Source organism: Enhydra lutris, unplaced genomic scaffold (assembly GCF_002288905.1).
Source record: "Enhydra lutris kenyoni isolate GAN:26980312 unplaced genomic scaffold, ASM228890v2 scaffoldscaffold20, whole genome shotgun sequence".
In the NCBI taxonomy this organism is placed as follows: Eukaryota; Metazoa; Chordata; class Mammalia; order Carnivora; family Mustelidae; genus Enhydra; species Enhydra lutris.
The window spans coordinates 17,283,724-17,289,723 of NW_019154104.1; positions in this window are offsets into that span (position 1 = coordinate 17,283,724).

Consider the following 6,000-nt stretch of genomic DNA (forward strand, 5'->3'; position numbering starts at 1 on the left):
AGCCCTGCAGTTTGGAGGGAGGGACATGCAGGAGAGGTGAGATTTCATTACCTTTCCCTTTGTGTGATATTTTCGCGTTAGGAATGTAAGACGGGGGCTATAAATAATCCAGTCACAGCTGCGACGTCCTCGAGATTTGTGGAGCATGCCAAAGCCAGCCGGCTCCGGGCTGGGGGGCTTCGCTCTCCAGAGCCAGGATGAAAGGCGGACTCTCCCTCACTTAGACCCACCCCCACCCCCAACGCCAAACCCCTGCCCTGGAGCCTGGCAGGTCCCCCATCCTCCCAGTCCCTCTCTCCCAACCCACAAGAGCCCAGGAGAGAGAGAGGCTCACAAGTGCTTAGACTCCCCCCTTGTCCTGGGCAGCCTGGAGCTGAGTTCTTTATTTTTATTTTTTTTTTAAGATTTTATTTATTTATTTGACAGATCACAAGTAGGCAGAGAGGCAGGCAGAGAGGGAGGAAGCAGGCTCCCTGCTGATCAGAGAGCCTGATGCGGGGCTCGATCCAGGACCGCGGGATCATGACCTGAGCCGAAGGCAGAGGCTTAACCTACTGAGCCACCCAGGCACCCCTGGAGCTGAGTTCTGAGGGGGCGGCTAGGGAAGGTCAGCAAAATCAGGTAGCAGGGGGCGGGGTGGGCAGAGGTGCAGACCTGCCCTGGGGTAGGGGGGAGCCCCCTTCGCTCAGCTGCCTCAGACCAGGGGGGTCGACAGGTGGTCCAGACATAGCTGGGCTCAAGTCTGATGAGGTCCCTGAAGCCTAGGCCAGAGGTCCTCCATTCTTGTTTTCTCTGGGCAGGGACTTGTTCTGTGAGATGTCAGCAAACCCCACCAAGCTGGGCTTGGTCTAAGACTCCTGCAGGAGCTGACGCTTGCCCCCACGTCCCAGGAGAGGGCGAACACCCTGTTGGCCTGGGCAGGGGTCACATTCTCCAAGAATTCCAGAGCTGTGAGCCAGGACAGTGACACCCCAGGGAAGAGATAGACAGTGTATTCGGAGTAGTGAGAGGGCAAGAAGGAGGCATCCTGGTCTCCCCAGGTCACCTTCCAGGAGCTGTCTCCAACCTCGTCGTGAGGGCAGATAGGAGAGGTGCAGGAAGACATTTGGGAGCCCGGCCATAGGCTTGTCCTCAGAACCCATGGGACTGGAGGAAGAGGAGGTTCAGGGGTCTGGGGTGGGGGAGGGGCGGAGCGGGTTCCAGGCAGCCCTGTGACATGCCCTAACCACAGTTGCCCACAGGAGTGCTTGTCTGGCTGTGTCCCCTGCTAAGCCCGGGCTTCCTGGGGGCAAGAAACATGGACACCGCTGCCCTCGCTGCAGTGGGGCCAGGCTTGGTGCATCCGTTCTGCAGAACAGGGGGACCCCGGTGCCAACAGGTGCGCAGACTGGAGCCCTGGGAGGGAATGTGTGTTGGCGGTTGGGGAGAGCGGGGCCAGCTTGGTTCCCTCTCCTGTTAGTCCTCAGGCTGTGTCTGGGGCGGAAGGTCTCTCCACCACACACACCCCACACTTTCCCTGGAAACTCTGGGGTGGCATGGTCCTGTCACCACAGGCACCAGCCTATCACGTCCGCAGTTTTCGCTTTGCCTTTCTTCTAATTCTCTGAGCAAATATTGAACATCCAGAGAGACATCCGAGTCCTGGGCTTGGGGTGGAGGGGGGATGGTTAACAGTGGCTGGTTGCTTCTTGGGGCAGCTTGACCCCAGGGCTCTGACAGAAGGAGGCTGGGCGGGGGTGGTTGGCTCAGGGGACAGGGCGGGGCCCTTCCCTCAGGGGGTTCCTTCAGGGAGGTGCCTCTGTTGTACTACTGTGGACTTCCAAAGCAGCCCCCGTTGTGTCTTCTCTTGGGGCCATGGGGGGGTCTCTTCTCTCTCAGCCTCCAAAAGCAAACACGTCTGGGAGTGGGGCGCACATCGTAGAATTAGATCCCCTGGGGTGTCCCAGAGGCACCTCAGCTGAAAACACAAATGATCTCAAAGCAGGCGTGCCTGATTACGGGACCAGCAGAGCCAGGACATTCAGAAGGGGAAGCTGGAGGTTCTGAGGCTGTGTCCTCGCCGGAGGCATCCCTGCCGCGCCTGTTAAGGCTCACCACTGAGTGTGTCATCACACTGTCCTGCCTGGTTGTCTGATTGCTAGCAGCAGGAATGGACTCTGACGTTCTTCCCCTCCCCCCAACCCTCAGAGAGAGAGCATGTGAGCGGGGTGGGGGAGGGAGGGGTGGAGGACTGAGGAAGAGAGGGAGAGAAAGAGAAGCTTAAGCAGACTTCCCGCAGAGGGCAGGGCCCCCACGCCAGGCTCATTCTCATGACCCTGAAATCATGACCTGAGCAGAAACGAACAGTCAGATGCCTGACGGGGGCCTGCAGGCGCCCCTGGACTCTGACATTCTTAAGCAGAAATCTGGGGCTGTTCACGGCATCTGCAGGAAGGCTGGACTCCCAGCTGGGAAGATGGGCAGGATCCAAGGGATGCCAGTCAGTCAACATCATTGCCAAAGTCACACCGTTGGGCGGTCTGCCTAGGATGCCTTTGCTGTTACTGGCCCTCTACCATCAATGGTATGATGGCAGGTTATCTGATGTGTCAACTTGAGTGGACCACGGGATGCCAATATTTGGTCAAACATTAATTTGAAGGTGTTTCTGTGAGGGCATCTTGGGGGAAGATTAACATTTGAATACTTAGGCTGAGTAAAGCAGGTTGCCCTCCCCAGTGTGGTGGGCTTGAAGAGAACAGGAAGGAGGAAGAAGGGAGAATTTTCTGTCCGCCTGACTGTTGAGCAGGGAAATTGGTCTTCTCCTGCTATTGGACTTCAGCATACCCCACTGGCTTTCATGGTCCTCCAGGTCTTTGGATTCAGACTGAAACTGCCACTATTGGCCCATAAACTCTCCTCAGGAAGGGAAATTCCCACCCTATTCCCCTAAACAGGAAAGGAACATTCTGGATGGCCTTCCCAGTGTGTTCCTCCAGACCTCCATCCTTCTATCTCCTCCTGCCCCAACACACACACACACACACACACACACACACACACACACACTTTGACTTCCAGGAGGCTGACCTGTGTGGGCTACATCAGCCAAACTTCAGGCCTCTGGCTTCCAGGGTCTCCCACTGGAGGAGACTGGGAAGGGAGATGGTGAGAGATGGGGGTATTTCCTCCCTTATTTCCTTCCTTTGCAGCTCTGGCTCTCTTCAGATTCTAGTCATCTCCCTCTCTGCCCACCAGGGTCTTCACTACTCCTTCTGGTCTCAGCACTGTCTGCTCTTGGCAAATGGTCCCCTTCTGAAAGATTCCTCAAATGCCCTGTCCGAGGGTAATGGCCCTCTCCTGCTGTCATCTTACATGGTACAGGAAGTTTGGAGACTATGAGGCAACAGAGTCCCAGCAAACACCCACAATGGGGTGGTGTGGAGACCTGGGGAGACGGTGGCAAAAGCCTGGACTTTGGACACAGACCTACTAGGGTCTGAATTTTCAGTCCTACTCGTAGTACCAGTATGAACTCGGTCAAGTTCCTTAACCATGCTGACCCCTCTTTGTTCTTCATCTGGGAAATAAAAGTTAATATTTATCTCATAGATTTCGTGTGAGAACTGAATGGGATAAATTTTTAAGCACTTAAGCACCAGGAGATCAGTGATGGCAAAAAAGGTCCCCCTTACATGCCAGCTCCAGCTGATGGGTGAGGACTCCTGGAGCACTGTGTAGGAATTTAGACATCTCATCCTGGCCTGGAGGGGATGCGTACACTCGTGATTGATTAGTGATGTCTGTCATGGCACAGCCTGGAAAGTGGCCGTGGGCTGTGCTCGCCTTCTTTGTCATCAACACTCACTAAATGATGGCTATCAGGTTTTATATTTCTTTGCTCCTTGGGAAGGGAAGTTGGATTCTGCTGGGGTCACAAAGGCCAGGATCCTGTTTGACCGCCAGCATGGTCCAGGTCCTGAGTCATTGGACCCCCTCTCCTGGCACAGCCCAGACTTCTCAACAAGGCAGATGCTCTGGCCAGCCTTCTCCTTAAATCAGCAAACTGTTCACCCCTGTCTGGGTTGTTGAAAGTCTTCTTTCTCTGGGGTATTTTTCCTGTTCTTTTCATCTCCTAATTCCCCACCTAGTGCTCTCTACCAACAGATAACACATACACCCCTGTGTCCACCACCCTCTCCCCCTAGAAATTTATAGGGAATTATATACATTTAACTTGAATCTCTCCACCCTATGTCACCCCACTTTCCAAATCTCCCCTCCCCCATTACCTCCCACCCCAACCCAGGGGGCCTGGCATTCCTCAGCAACACACACCAGACTAGGCTGAAGACAGAGGAAGTAGAAGAGAATCGTGGCCCCAGGTACCCTACGATATGAGCTGGAGACTTAGTGGTCAGCAGGTGGTTCTTGGACTAGCAAAAAAGATAGAGGGAGCAAGGACTCTTTTCCAGAAATAATCTACTATCTAGTTTCATTGAGACATAGGAGCAACTTTTGTTTATTTATTCAAGAAGTATTTGCTCAGCACCTACTATGTGCCAGCCGGCAGAGCATCAATCAGACATTGTCTTTGCCCCAGTGGGGAAGCAGCCAAGCGTAACCCTGTGGGTGCTGGGCTGTGCGGTAAGTGTTGGTATGGATGGGAGCACAAGGAGGGTCCTCTACCTGCCAGGACATGGTGGGACAATCAGGAGGACTTTCCTGAGGAGGTGGCTTCTAAACTGAGTCTGGAAGATAAGGAAGCCGTTCCAGGTGGTCGTGGGAACAGCATAAGCAAAGATTTGAAGGTGCTTGCTCGAAGAACTGCTGGTGGCTGGCAGGCCACGGTGACTGGGTCTCAGAGCTGGAAGCCGGAAGTGCTTGACAGGAGTTGGTTGGGGGGAGGGTGGGGGAGTCCTCTGGGGCCTTGAAAAAGGTCTTTCTGAGGAGTCCAGATTTTCCCAAAGCAGCCCCCACTCCACCCACCTCACCCCCACCCGTCTGTCCCTCTGTCCTCTGCCTATCATGACTCATGAGGCCCTGAAAGGAAACCTCCTGGGAGCTACAAGGCTTCTCAGGCCTTAGAGGGCAGAGAAGCCCGATGCAGGACTTGATCCCAGGACCCTGGGATCGCTACCTGAGCCGAAGGCAGCCCCCCCCCCCCCCACCCCCCCCCCCAAGGCCCCGTGAGTCACTAGGAGTACAGTGAGAGCTGCTTAATGTCAGGGCTGGAGGTGGGGGCAGCTGGGCCTCAGCTGCTGCAGGAGGAGGAACTGCAAAGTAAGGATGGGGGGGAGCCCCCAACCTGACAAAAGAAGGCTTCAAGGCAGTCTTGCTAATAACTGGCTGACCCAGTCATCAGGTGCAATTGAGGGCGTTAGAGCAGGCGTTAGAGCATTTTCTTTCTCCAGTGACTAAGTAGGCTTGCACTACCGCCTCCTCTCATAAAACCCCTCACTCCTTTTTCCCAGCCCCTTCCCCTGCTCAGACCTGCTTCCCTTTGGAAAATGGGAAACGGCGTGGATGTTGAGATGTGTGTCTGGATGGAAGCATGTCATGGACGTGTAAGGAGGTGTGTAGATGGGGCATGGACGTGTAAAGAGGTGTGTAAACGGGGCTGTGTGTCCTCGCCTGTGCACGAGAATGTCTCTGCTGGGGCCATGAGTGGCAACGTGTGTGCGTGAGCCTGATCTGCGTCTGTGTGCGTGGGGAACCGTGAATACACACGCACGCACACGTGTCGGGGACAGGCCGTAGGTGTCTGTGAGTGTGGGAGACCCGAGGTGTGTGTGGGATTGCCGTGAGTGTGCACGGGGTTCTACGTAACTGGCCCCGGTGACTGTTGGCAGGGGAGCTGCCGTTAGGCTGGGGTGTTTATATTAACCAGAGCAGTAACATGCCGAGCTTGTCTCCCTGCTTCCCCTCCTGCTTCTTTGTAATCCATCCTCCAAGGAGCAGCCAGAGCAAGCTTTAAAAATGCAAATCAGACCGTGTCATTTCTAGGCTGAAAACCCTCCG